The following is a 14,230-nucleotide window of genomic DNA, read 5'->3' on the forward strand; positions in this document are numbered from 1 at the left end:
TCCAGTAAAGCTCCTCCAGGAAAAGGGAATCTGACTCTGCTACCTTTCACTAGGCAGCACCTGCTCTAAAACCTGCCGCATCTGGCCCTCGGTTGTGTTTCCTTGACCCCTCTTGTAGTGGCTACCTGCCCAGCAAATAAGCTCCAGTAAAGCTCCTCCAGGAAAAGGGAATCTGACTCTGCTACCTTTCACTAGGCAGCACCTGCTCTAAAACCTGCCGATCTGGCCCTCGGTTGTGTTTCCTTGACCCTCTTGTAGTGGCTACCTGCCCAGCAAATAAGCTCCAGTAAAGCTCCTCCAGGAAAAGGGAATCTGACTCTGCTACCTTTCACTAGGCAGCACCTGCTCTAAAACCTGCCGCATCTGGCCCTCGGTTGTGTTTCCTTGACCCCTCTTGTAGTGGCTACCTGCCCAGCAAATAAGCTCCAGTAAAGCTCCTCCAGGAAAAGGGAATCTGACTCTGCTACCTTTCACTAGGCAGCACCTGCTCTAAAACCTGCCGCATCTGGCCCTCGGTTGTGTTTCCTTGACCCCTCTTGTAGTGGCTACCTGCCCAGCAAATAAGCTCCAGTAAAGCTCCTCCAGGAAAAGGGAATCTGACTCTGCTACCTTTCACTAGGCAGCACCTGCTCTAAAACCTGCCGCATGTATGTACTTTTAGTACCACTACTTGTTTGTCACAAGATAACGCTCTGCCTCGTGGCTGCCAGCAGCTTGCCTTACTCAACACCCTACTCTCACCAGTGGCCGTTTCTATTTTCCCACATTTTTTCCTCATCTCGACTAGCCTGTACTGCATAGCTATTACCATACACAGCCACTAGATGGCAGTATAAGTCTGCTTTCCCCTCTCTAGTTGTATTCCACTCATTAGGAATTCACCTCTAAGCTTACTATCCACTCCCTTGAATCTACCTCAAGTAATCATACCTGTCCTACCCTGTGTTTTGTTCCTATTTTCTTAGCTATCCTGACTTATTTATACTTGCTTGGAGTTTCTGCTCTTTCATTTTTAGCCTCCTATCTCTCCCACTACTTACATTCTCCTGCTCTTCAAACACTGACCCTATAGTGATTTGTCACTATTAACCTATACTCATTAGTTTTTAACTCTATCTGGACTCACTATATTTCTACAGACTCTCTCGAATCCATCCTTTTACATCCTACTATTTTCCTTCTCCACTATAAGGGCTCAGCTAACCCTGGGAGTGCTCCCAAACGGGCCTCCTGATTGTTTTTCTCCTGGCTTTCTTTCTCCTTCTACACACTTATTTCCCCTCCTACTAGCTACCTCTACCTCCAGTCCATCTTTACTAAGTTCTAACTCCTCCCCCTTTCCGTGCTTAACACATTTTCCCCTCTAACCAGCTATCTCTACCACCTGTCCTTTATTCCGAGGTTTTGCCCCTTCCCCCCTCCAATACCTACCCGCCTACAACTTTTCCCGCTCTGATATCTTTATATAGTCCCCAGTAGGCGCGGCGCCATTTTTAAATATCCCCTCCTAACCCTTTCTGCTTGTCCTGCTTGCTGCTGGTCTGCCCGTAGGTAAGTGCATGTTTTCTATGGTAATTTGTGATATTTAACCTGACAAATACTCTGTTGTCCTCTCTAATCAGCAGTATTACTGTAAACTGTTGTGGCACACTGTTTTTGGGATTTTGAGTGCCGATACCTATGAACTGCAGAGATCGCATTTTGCCTACGTCTAGCCTATGGTGACTGTTTCTATTTTACATTACTCCAAGTCCACTATTTCACCTGCAGTTGTAATTAGAAATATGAGTCGTAGGACTTCTGTAATGTATTGCTGTTGCAAGTGAATTGTACATGCTGACATTCTGTGTTGTGTATTGTTAAAGTGCTTTGCCTCGCAGTTTTGATGCGTCAATAACACAGTAAATCCATTTGTTACATATCTCTTATTTTTCTGAACTGCATTTGAAATTAGAAATACGACTTCTGTAATGTCCTACTGTTGTAAGTGAAACGTACATGCTAGCATTCTGTGTTGTTTATTCTTAAAGTGTTCTGACTCGCAGTTGATGCGTTAATAGCACAGTAAATCCATTTGTTATATATCTCATTTTCTTCCGAACTGCAACATCCGTTTCTTGTTTTCGGCTAAATCTTGCTGGCGTTTGAGCGTTGAGGCGAGCTGTATACTGTACTCAGTTCTAAAACCTCATGCCCGTATGTGGAGACAATATTCATGCTAAGTCTTTACCTGTATTGCAATTGGTATTTTTAATAACCTCATAGATTAGGATATGCTTCTCAATTAGTAGAAATGTAGTTTTATTTCTAAACTGTTTAATATTGTAGCCCTTTGTTTGTTTGCTACCTTCTCTCTGTGTGTCTCTTTCCCTTACTATATCCTTCACCTTACTTCTCCTTTCGTTCTTAGCTATCCTGACTTGTTTATACTTGCTTGGAGTTTCTGCTCTTTCTTTTATAACCTCTCATCTCTCCCGCTACTTCTTAGCTTCAGCGACGATTGTGTGTTGTTGATGCAGTACCCTACGCTCCTTCTCTTACCTCCTCTTTCATGTTGGTGATTAGTAACCGATGTGGCATTGCCTTCTGCACTTACTTATTCTGTTTTTCTGACTATTTCCTCAGCCCCTCTTCTCCTTGCTAACTTACAGTTGTAGCTATACAGTGTAACTTGGGTTGCTTTAGTCGCTTGACTAACTGTGTGAATCTTTTTCCCTTACAGCTGGCCCTCGGTTGTGTTTCCTTGACCCCTCTTGTAGTGGCTACCTGCCCAGCAAATAAGCTCCAGTAAAGCTCCTCCAGGAAAAGGGAATCTGACTCTGCTACCTTTCACTAGGCAGCACCTGCTCTAAAACCTGCCGCATGTATGTACTTTTAGTACCACTACTTGTTTGTCACAAGATAACGCTCTGCCTCGTGGCTGCCAGCAGCTTGCCTTACTCAACACCCTACTCTCACCAGTGGCCGTTTCTATTTTCCCACATTTTTTTCCTCATCTCGACTAGCCTGTACTGCATAGCTATTACCATACACAGCCACTAGATGGCAGTATAAGTCTGCTTTCCCCTCTCTAGTTGTATTCCACTCATTAGGAATTCACCTCTAAGCTTACTATCCACTCCCTTGAATCTACCTCAAGTAATCATACCTGTCCTACCCTGTGTTTTGTTCCTATTTTCTTAGCTATCCTGACTTATTTATACTTGCTTGGAGTTTCTGCTCTTTCATTTTAGCCTCCTATCTCTCCCACTACTTACATTCTCCTGCTCTTCAAACACTGACCCCTATAGTGATTTGTCACTATTAACCTATACTCATTAGTTTTTAACTCTATCTGGACTCACTATATTTCTACAGACTCTCTCGAATCCATCCTTTTACATCCTACTATTTTCCTTCTCCACTATAAGGGCTCAGCTAACCCTGGGAGTGCTCCCAAACGGGCCTCCTGATTGTTTTTCTCCTGGCTTTCTTTCTCCTTCTACACACTTATTTCCCCTCCTACTAGCTACCTCTACCTCCAGTCCATCTTTACTAAGTTCTAACTCCTCCCCCTTTCCGTGCTTAACACATTTTCCCCTCTAATCAGCTATCTCTACCACCTGTCCTTTATTCCGAGGTTTTTGCCCCTTCCCCCCTCCAATACCTACCCGCCTACAACTTTTCCCGCTCTGATATCTTTATATAGTCCCCAGTAGGCGCGGCGCCATTTTTAAATATCCCCTCCTAACCCTTTCTGCTTGTCCTGCTTGCTGCTGGTCTGCCCGTAGGTAAGTGCATGTTTTCTATGGTAATTTGTGATATTTAACCTGACAAATACTCTGTTGTCCTCTCTAATCAGCAGTATTACTGTAAACTGTTGTGGCACACTGTTTTTGGGATTTTGAGTGCCGATACCTATGAACTGCAGAGATCGCATTTTGCCTACGTCTAGCCTATGGTGACTGTTTCTATTTTACATTACTCCAAGTCCACTATTTCACCTGCAGTTGTAATTAGAAATATGAGTCGTAGGACTTCTGTAATGTATTGCTGTTGCAAGTGAATTGTACATGCTGACATTCTGTGTTGTGTATTGTTAAAGTGCTTTGCCTCGCAGTTTTGATGCGTCAATAACACAGTAAATCCATTTGTTACATATCTCTTATTTTTCTGAACTGCATTTGAAATTAGAAATACGACTTCTGTAATGTCCTACTGTTGTAAGTGAAACGTACATGCTAGCATTCTGTGTTGTTTATTCTTAAAGTGTTCTGACTCGCAGTTGATGCGTTAATAGCACAGTAAATCCATTTGTTATATATCTCATTTTCTTCCGAACTGCAACATCCGTTTCTTGTTTTCGGCTAAACCTTGCTGGCGTTTGAGCGTTGAGGCGAGCTGTATACTGTACTCAGTTTTAAAACCTCATGCCCGTATGTGGAGACAATATTCATGCTAAGTCTTTACCTGTATTGCAATTGGTATTTTTAATAACCTCATAGATTAGGATATGCTTCTCAATTAGTAGAAATGTAGTTTTATTTCTAAACTGTTTAATATTGTAGCCCTTTGTTTGTTTGCTACCTTCTCTCTGTGTGTCTCTTTCCCTTACTATATCCTTCACCTTACTTCTCCTTTCGTTCTTAGCTATCCTGACTTGTTTATACTTGCTTGGAGTTTCTGCTCTTTCTTTTATAACCTCTCATCTCTCCCGCTACTTCTTAGCTTCAGCGACGATTGTGTGTTGTTGATGCAGTACCCTACGCTCCTTCTCTTACCTCCTCTTTCATGTTGGTGATTAGTAACCGATGTGGCATTGCCTTCTGCACTTACTTATTCTGTTTTTCTGACTATTTCCTCAGCCCCTCTTCTCCTTGCTAACTTACAGTTGTAGCTATACAGTGTAACTTGGGTTGCTTTAGTCGCTTGACTAACTGTGTGAATCTTTTTCCCTTACAGCTGGCCCTCGGTTGTGTTTCCTTGACCCCTCTTGTAGTGGCTACCTGCCCAGCAAATAAGCTCCAGTAAAGCTCCTCCAGGAAAAGGGAATCTGACTCTGCTACCTTTCACTAGGCAGCACCTGCTCTAAAACCTGCCGCATGTATGTACTTTTAGTACCACTACTTGTTTGTCACAAGATAACGCTCTGCCTCGTGGCTGCCAGCAGCTTGCCTTACTCAACACCCTACTCTCACCAGTGGCCGTTTCTATTTTCCCACATTTTTTTCCTCATCTCGACTAGCCTGTACTGCATAGCTATTACCATACACAGCCACTAGATGGCAGTATAAGTCTGCTTTCCCCTCTCTAGTTGTATTCCACTCATTAGGGAATTCACCTCTAAGCTTACTATCCACTCCCTTGAATCTACCTCAAGTAATCATACCTGTCCTACCCTGTGTTTTGTTCCTATTTTCTTAGCTATCCTGACTTATTTATACTTGCTTGGAGTTTCTGCTCTTTCATTTTTAGCCTCCTATCTCTCCCACTACTTACATTCTCCTGCTCTTCAAACACTGACCCCTATAGTGATTTGTCACTATTAACCTATACTCATTAGTTTTTAACTCTATCTGGACTCACTATATTTCTACAGACTCTCTCGAATCCATCCTTTTACATCCTACTATTTTCCTTCTCCACTATAAGGGCTCAGCTAACCCTGGGAGTGCTCCCAAACGGGCCTCCTGATTGTTTTTCTCCTGGCTTTCTTTCTCCTTCTACACACTTATTTCCCCTCCTACTAGCTACCTCTACCTCCAGTCCATCTTTACTAAGTTCTAACTCCTCCCCCTTTCCGTGCTTAACACATTTTCCCCTCTAACCAGCTATCTCTACCACCTGTCCTTTATTCCGAGGTTTTTGCCCTTCCCCTGTCCAATACCTACCCGCCTACAACTTTTCCCGCTCTGATATCTTTATATAGTCCCCAGTAGGCGCGGGCGCCATTTTAAATATCCCCTCCTAACCCTTTCTGCTTGTCCTGCTTGCTGCTGGTCTGCCCGTAGGTAAGTGCATGTTTTCTATGGTAATTTGTGATATTTAACCTGACAAATACTCTGTTGTCCTCTCTAATCAGCAGTATTACTGTAAACTGTTGTGGCACACTGTTTTTGGGATTTTGAGTGCCGATACCTATGAACTGCAGAGATCGCATTTTGCCTACGTCTAGCCTATGGTGACTGTTTCTATTTTACATTACTCCAAGTCCACTATTTCACCTGCAGTTGTAATTAGATATATGAGTCGTAGGACTTCTGTAATGTACTGCTGTTGCAAGTGAATTGTACATGCTGACTTTCTGTGTTGTGTATTGTTAAAGTGCTTTGCCTCGCAGTTTTGATGCGTCAATAACACAGTAAATCCATTTGTTACATATCTCTTATTTTTCTGAACTGCATTTGAAATTAGAAATACGACTTCTGTAATGTCCTACTGTTGTAAGTGAAACGTACATGCTAGCATTCTGTGTTGTTTATTCTTAAAGTGTTCTGACTCGCAGTTGATGCGTTAATAGCACAGTAAATCCATTTGTTATATATCTCATTTTCTTCCGAACTGCAACATCCGTTTCTTGTTTTCGGCTAAATCTTGCTGGCGTTTGAGCGTTGAGGCGAGCTGTATACTGTACTCAGTTCTAAAACCTCATGCCCGTATGTGGAGACAATATTCATGCTAAGTCTTTACCTGTATTGCAATTGGTATTTTTAATAACCTCATAGATTAGGATATGCTTCTCAATTAGTAGAAATGTAGTTTTATTTCTAAACTGTTTAATATTGTAGCCCTTTGTTTGTTTGCTACCTTCTCTCTGTGTGTCTCTTTCCCTTACTATATCCTTCACCTTACTTCTCCTTTCGTTCTTAGCTATCCTGACTTGTTTATACTTGCTTGGAGTTTCTGCTCTTTCTTTTATAACCTCTCATCTCTCCCGCTACTTCTTAGCTTCAGCGACGATTGTGTGTTGTTGATGCAGTACCCTACGCTCCTTCTCTTACCTCCTCTTTCATGTTGGTGATTAGTAACCGATGTGGCATTGCCTTCTGCACTTACTTATTCTGTTTTTCTGACTATTTCCTCAGCCCCTCTTCTCCTTGCTAACTTACAGTTGTAGCTATACAGTGTAACTTGGGTTGCTTTAGTCGCTTGACTAACTGTGTGAATCTTTTTCCCTTACAGCTGGCCCTCGGTTGTGTTTCCTTGACCCCTCTTGTAGTGGCTACCTGCCCAGCAAATAAGCTCCAGTAAAGCTCCTCCAGGAAAAGGGAATCTGACTCTGCTACCTTTCACTAGGCAGCACCTGCTCTAAAACCTGCCGCATGTATGTACTTTTAGTACCACTACTTGTTTGTCACAAGATAACGCTCTGCCTCGTGGCTGCCAGCAGCTTGCCTTACTCAACACCCTACTCTCACCAGTGGCCGTTTCTATTTTCCCACATTTTTTTCCTCATCTCGACTAGCCTGTACTGCATAGCTATTACCATACACAGCCACTAGATGGCAGTATAAGTCTGCTTTCCCCTCTCTAGTTGTATTCCACTCATTAGGAATTCACCTCTAAGCTTACTATCCACTCCCTTGAATCTACCTCAAGTAATCATACCTGTCCTACCCTGTGTTTTGTTCCTATTTTCTTAGCTATCCTGACTTATTTATACTTGCTTGGAGTTTCTGCTCTTTCATTTTTAGCCTCCTATCTCTCCCACTACTTACATTCTCCTGCTCTTCAAACACTGACCCCTATAGTGATTTGTCACTATTAACCTATACTCATTAGTTTTTAACTCTATCTGGACTCACTATATTTCTACAGACTCTCTCGAATCCATCCTTTTACATCCTACTATTTTCCTTCTCCACTATAAGGGCTCAGCTAACCCTGGGAGTGCTCCCAAACGGGCCTCCTGATTGTTTTTCTCCTGGCTTTCTTTCTCCTTGGTTCTTCCCGCTCCGTTCGCCCTACGGGCTCACTCCGCTCCCCTACCCTACCCCCAATTCCCACCCACCCCCAGGGGTCCTAGTCTTATAGCCCTACAACCACACCCCTTTCCCTCCCATCCTATCTCTCTCCTTCCCGCCACATTACTACCAAGCCTTAACACACCCCTTCCACTCCCCCTATCACTTTCTTTACCCAGTTACCTAAATTTCTTACATTACCTTTCTCCCTTACTTATACTTCTCCTTTTACCCTACTCTATCTTCTCTACTCCACTCATTCTTTATTCTCTCTAGCATCCAATTCATTTTTCCTACTTTTCAAAAGATCTACCACCCCTCTCCTGCTTGACATACTCACCCTCTCTCACTTGTACTTTCCTCCTTCCTCCTCACCTCTTGATAACTAAATAATGACTCCCTATATACCATCTTTGCCTATACTCTCAATCTTACTCTTAACCACCCTTCTCTCCACATACCATCTAACCTTCTTTGAAATTTCACTTAATAACTATCAAAATGCTTCACAAAAACACACTTCTACTTTATTTACTTTCACATCATACTCTAATGTTAATTCCACCCCTAGCTATCATCTACCTTTATTCCACAGGCTACATCACCTTACTTACCTCCTACAATCACACAAAAAAACCAAACCTCTCACACTTCTAAAGAGCAATCTTTTAACTAAACTAGTTAATCCTACCCTACAAGATGGGGACATACACCCCAACCCTGGCCCTAACTCCCTCCTCCCCAAAACTGCTCACCTAACTATAACAAAACTTCCTCATAGGGCACCTCAACATTCAAAGCATACACAAGAAAATACCATTCATCCATGCCCTCTTAGATATCCATTCTTTTGACATCCTTTGCCTCTCTGAAACCTGGCTAAACCCAGGCACAAAAGACTCAGAGATTATACCCCAAGGTTATAATGTAGTAAGACATGACCGCTTAAAACGTAAGGGTGGCGGAGTAGCAATACTTTTCAAGAATCAACTTAACATCTCTACCCAACCAGCATGTCCAAACCAAGATAGCAAAATAGAAGCCATCATTATTAAACTCCAACTAAATGCCAAAAAAGCCCTTTACATTATATGCGTGTATCTTCCTCCAGGCAACAACATTCCAATATTAGAAGACTTTCTAAGCTGGGTTTCTACTACCTACCCCCAAGAAACCATAATTCTTGGCGACGTTAACATAGATTGGAGCACTATCAATGATGTCAATCCCTCCTCTCATATTAACCTACACGGTTTCACCCAAACCATTACCTCAACTACAAGGGTCCATAAGCCCAGTAAGAGAGAGAGTATATTAGACTGGATACTCACAAATAAAGTAAACAAACAGTATAAAGTAGGTACTATGCCGGACGATGTCAGTGACCACTCCCTAACCTACATTACTAGACAAAAATCAGAATGTGTTAACCTCCCAAATACTAGGCTAATTCGATCCATCAAACATTTTAACATAGACCTCTTCCAAGCTGAACTGAGAGCATGCAATTGGAATTGCTTAAAATCACTTCCCTGGAGGAGGCAGTCTCATATTTCAATACTACCTTCTTATCCATACTTGATAAACATGCTCCTGAACGTTCTATTAGAGTAAAACCAAAACAGCCCCATGGCTTACCAACAATACTAAAACATCATTCAAACTAGAAACAGAGCATGGACAAAATGGAGATGCCATAGACAAAACCCTGATTTAATTCTTTTTCGCCAGCTTAGAAATTTAGCTAAAAAATCAATAATCTCTGACAAGAAAAATACTACTGTGAACTTCAGGAAACTCATCTTAACAATTCTAAATACTTCTGGTCATCAGTAAATAGACTTCTCTCCCAGGAATTGCTAAACTCCATCCCCACTTAATGCTGACCCAGAAACCCTCTCCAGACTGCTAATGCTTTCAACTCTTTTTCTCTGAAACTATTCAATCCCTAGCCAAACAAATGAACACCAACAACTCTTATATTCCAAATAATATAGCTAACTCCTCCTTTAACTTCTCTCTAAAACCCATATCTACTTCTTTCATATATAGACTCATTCACAAACTGAAACCTTGCACCCCTTCTGCAGACAAGCTCCTTCTCTCTTCCTTCAAAAAGCGGCCAAAGAAATAGCTTACCCTATATCCTTACTTATAAACAGAACTATCCAAGAGGGAACCATCCCTGACATCTGGAAAATCTCCTATATTATCCCACTACATAAAGGTGGTAACTCCCTTGACCTCTCTAACTTTAGACCTATCGCCTTCTCTCACCCCTAGCCAAAATCATGGAAAAATGTATTCATCAGCAACTTGTGCACTATCTCTCTCTTCACAACATAATAGCAAACTGTCAGCATGGCTTTAGACCACACCACAGTACCACCACTGCCCTTCTTTCCTTCAGAGACACTATCAACAAAAATCAGAACAACAATACTCTCTCTTCCGCTCTCTTCATTGATCTCTCTAAAGCTTTCGATATGGTCAACCACTCTCTCTTAATCAATATTCTTGAATCTCTCTCTTGTGACAAATTCGCCATTAAGTGGTTTAAATCTTATCTTAACAACAGACAACAAGCAGTATTATGGGAAAACCATATCTCATCACTCTTGCCCATTTCCATCGGAGTTCCCCAGGGCTCCATTCTTGGTCCACTTCTGTTCTCTCTCTTTATTAACGATCTACAGACTGCTATCCCTCAAGCTACCTGCATACAATACGCAGATGATTCTACCCTTATCTGCTCGGCACCATCCCCTACAGAACTGATCTCACTGACCCAAAATACCTTTAATTCCGTAGAAACATGGTTTTCTAAACGGTTTCTCCTTCTAAATGCTAAAAAAACAAAACTCCTCCTCTTCTCCCCCACCACTCGATCCCCCCCTTTAAACTTTACCATTTCCTCAAATAACGGTACTCTCATCTCACCTGATCTCACTACAAAGCTTTTAGGAATAACCATTGACAATAATCTCTCCTTCGATCAGCACATTAACAACAACATCAAATTAGTTAACAGAAAAATAGGATCCCTTTATCGCATCAAACCTTTTCTAACCCCAGCAACTAGAATCAAAATTGCACAATCTCATCTTTTATCAACTCTCCTATACGCCTCCCTATTTATACAAACCTTAAGAAAAGTAACCTCAACAAACTTACAACCTGCTATAACAACATAGCTCGTTTACCACTAGTAACCCATTTAGGACCCACCATTGTCTAAATCTAAAACAACTAGGCTGGCTAGAATTTCAAAACTACCTTATAATTCCTCAACTCACTATAGCCCACAACATTTTATACCTACCTGACAACACCCCAATACTCTCTCAACTTCTAATCCCTTACAACAATCTCAACTCACTTCGCTCCTCTTGTAAACTCATGACAAAATCTATAAAGGCAAACAACACAGCAGGTGTTTCTTTATTCACTAACACAATAGGTAAAAGTTGGAATCTCCTACCTAGTGACATAACTCTGACCACATCCCTGCCACTTTTCAAACAAAAACTTAAACACTACTTCCAAAATCATTGGCTGTGTTCCTGCAATACACCTGACTAACCATTTTCCCTTACCCTGTCTCCCCTCCACTCTTTTCTTCTCTACCCTCCTCAGTTTTGTTTCTTTCACTGTTTTGAGATTAAGTATGTACTTTTTGTACAATTGTGTATATTTAATGAACTGCTTATAGTAAAAGTGTTCCTTTTAAATTATCTTTCCTTTTTTGTAAGATCTGATCTTGCTTTTAACTTAGAATAGTAAATTTTATTATGTAATGTACTTAGTATATAGTGGAGCTTTTCTCCTCGGGCCTCTGCTGAAAATGGACATGTATCCAGCCAGACTAGCCCGGTCAACAAATGTAAAATAAATAAAAAATAAAAAAAAAATATATATATATATATATACACAAAAATCCAAATATGGAAGGAGCTATCACCACTCAGTCGTTGATGTAAGCAATATAAACAGAGTTACCCCAACAGCTTGTACCAGAACTGCAGTTCAATACTCTAGTCCAAATAGCAAATGATGGACAGAATCCTTGAAAAAGTCCGTATCAGCAAAAATAGCCAAGAAATTAAGTATCAAAACAGGTTTATTATGAGCGCTTTCGCGGTGACCAACACCGCTTCTTCAGATATTTTTAAAACAATGATTAAGACAGCTTTATGCAACCAAAGTCAGTCATCCCCCAATCATAGTACATTTGCAGATTCAAATACAACCAATGAAACATTCCATAAAAACCATGTGATATACAGACCGGAACCAATGCCCCAATTTGTATAGCTTATTCCATGTAATTGTTACACCAATTAATAAACTAACAATTGAGAAAACTTGCAGTTAAAAAACTTGCAACAAAACTATTTAAAAACTGTTGAAAGTACATCCGTCAACATGCCCAAATAAAACTATAGGTGCTGATCAAATTAAAAATGACGAATTAGCTTGTAAACGTCTAGCTTCGCATATTCTTTGCCAAACACATAATACAAGCCCAACCAATTAATCATAAAATAAAGGCAAGTATTTAACCCTTGCAGCGCTGCACCAACGCCTATGCACAATAAGTGCGGACATACATCTTCACAAAGAGAAACCAAAAGTAAATAGTGCCCTAGTCAACTCCACATAAAAATATATATATACAATTCTTAACGTCCAAAGCTCCCTGAGATTGCTACATATAATAACAACCATGACGGAAAGCACTACATTGCATCCACGGCTCACTTACATCGCCGAACATCAAATACGTAGGCTAAATACAAAATCTTAGATGTAACAGCTGGCTAAAATAAACATGTATATATATCTATACAAGTGAAGGCCTAATGTAACTGAAACAAATGAGGTGCACCAACCTGTATAACAAGACAAATGAGATCAAAGATTAATCCATATAGTGCTAGGCAGACGCCTACGCATGACAAGTACGGACAGACCCCGTTGCAGAGTGGAAAACATTAACATTACCAACTTCACGTAAGAAATGTGCAAATCTAAACTTCCAAAGCTCTCCAATATGACGTGTTTCAAGAATAAACACAACAGAGACCACTGCGCTACGTCTACAACTCCACGCGACCGCACCACCAGACACAGGGCAAGCACATATAAATTCTAAAGCACTACGATGAACTAAAGATAAAAAAGCATGCAATCTAAATAGATTACTTAACCCATATGTTACTAAACAAGTGCCTGTGCACGAGTAGTGCAAACGGCACCAATAAGGATAAAGAAGAAACTTTGTCCTTACCAACTCCACATGGAAGATATACTAATCTTAATATCCAAAACTCTCTGACATTACTTAATGCATAGACATAACAGAAATCACTGCACTGCGTCTGCAGGTCAACATAACCTACATAACCAGACGCAGAATGTGCATGCATAAATTACATAAATTATGAAATATAAAAACGAACTGGAAACAAAATTATGTACAAATAACAAACTAATTAAACTGAATAAAATAAAATAAAAAGAAAAAATAATGAATGAAATGAGACGAAATAAAAAGCGCTAACTTATGAAAAGTAATGTGATGACAGAGCCTATAAAGCGACAAAACAATATGCGAAATCAAAAATACTAATAAGAGACGTGTAAAATATGTCTCAGTAGAAATGACTTCAAAATATTGAAGATGAATCAACGTAAAGGTTTCCCTTTTAGATGGGGTTTAAGGGAAACCATCTCATTCAATCCTCTCCCATTATGTGCTCCCAATCTCAAAATCCAACATAGTTCTGCTTCTTCTGTTCTGTTAACAATGTCACCCATCCTGGAAGATATATGTTGCTGATGCAGCACTTGAAACCAAAACACATGGGAGGGGTCCGTAGCAAGAATGTGCTTAGCTATAGCACTGCTGTCATCTTTTCTATTCACGCAATAGTAATGGTCCCTAATTTGTTCACGCAAAGAGCGATTCGACTTGCCCACGTAATAACAAAAGCATTTAACACAGTGTGCCACATACACGATGTTCCTGCTGTTGCAATCTGTATCTACTCTAATGTCCCAAAGTCTACCACTGTCCGGATGTTTAAAGAAATGTGAGGTGTCAATGTATTGACACTGTGGACATCTATCACATTTCATGGTTCTCTCTAGTCCTGTCCTAACCGGATTCGAACGAAATTCAGTTCCAGATGTATGACAGAGAGACTGTTTCAAATTAGGCATGTTACTGAAGACAAATTTGGGACACATGCCGACTATCTCCTTGGTTCTTTCAGCAGCCATTA

At 40.8% G+C, this 14,230-nt stretch overlaps 1 long non-coding RNA gene across 1 annotated transcript; it reads left to right on the forward strand.

Annotated features, from left to right (window-relative positions):
- The first annotated feature begins 533 nt into the window (after positions 1 to 533).
- On the forward strand, positions 534 to 7,522 carry LOC122801408. The gene is made up of 4 exons (XR_006364710.1): positions 534 to 647; positions 2,723 to 2,864; positions 4,942 to 5,083; positions 7,162 to 7,522. It is a non-coding gene; the product is annotated as an uncharacterized LOC122801408 (long non-coding RNA).
- The last annotated feature ends 6,708 nt before the right edge of the window (positions 7,523 to 14,230 follow it).

Source organism: Protopterus annectens, chromosome 1.part0 (genome assembly GCF_019279795.1).
Source record: "Protopterus annectens isolate FY-2018-M chromosome 1.part0, PAN1.0, whole genome shotgun sequence".
Taxonomy (NCBI): domain Eukaryota; kingdom Metazoa; phylum Chordata; order Ceratodontiformes; family Protopteridae; genus Protopterus; species Protopterus annectens.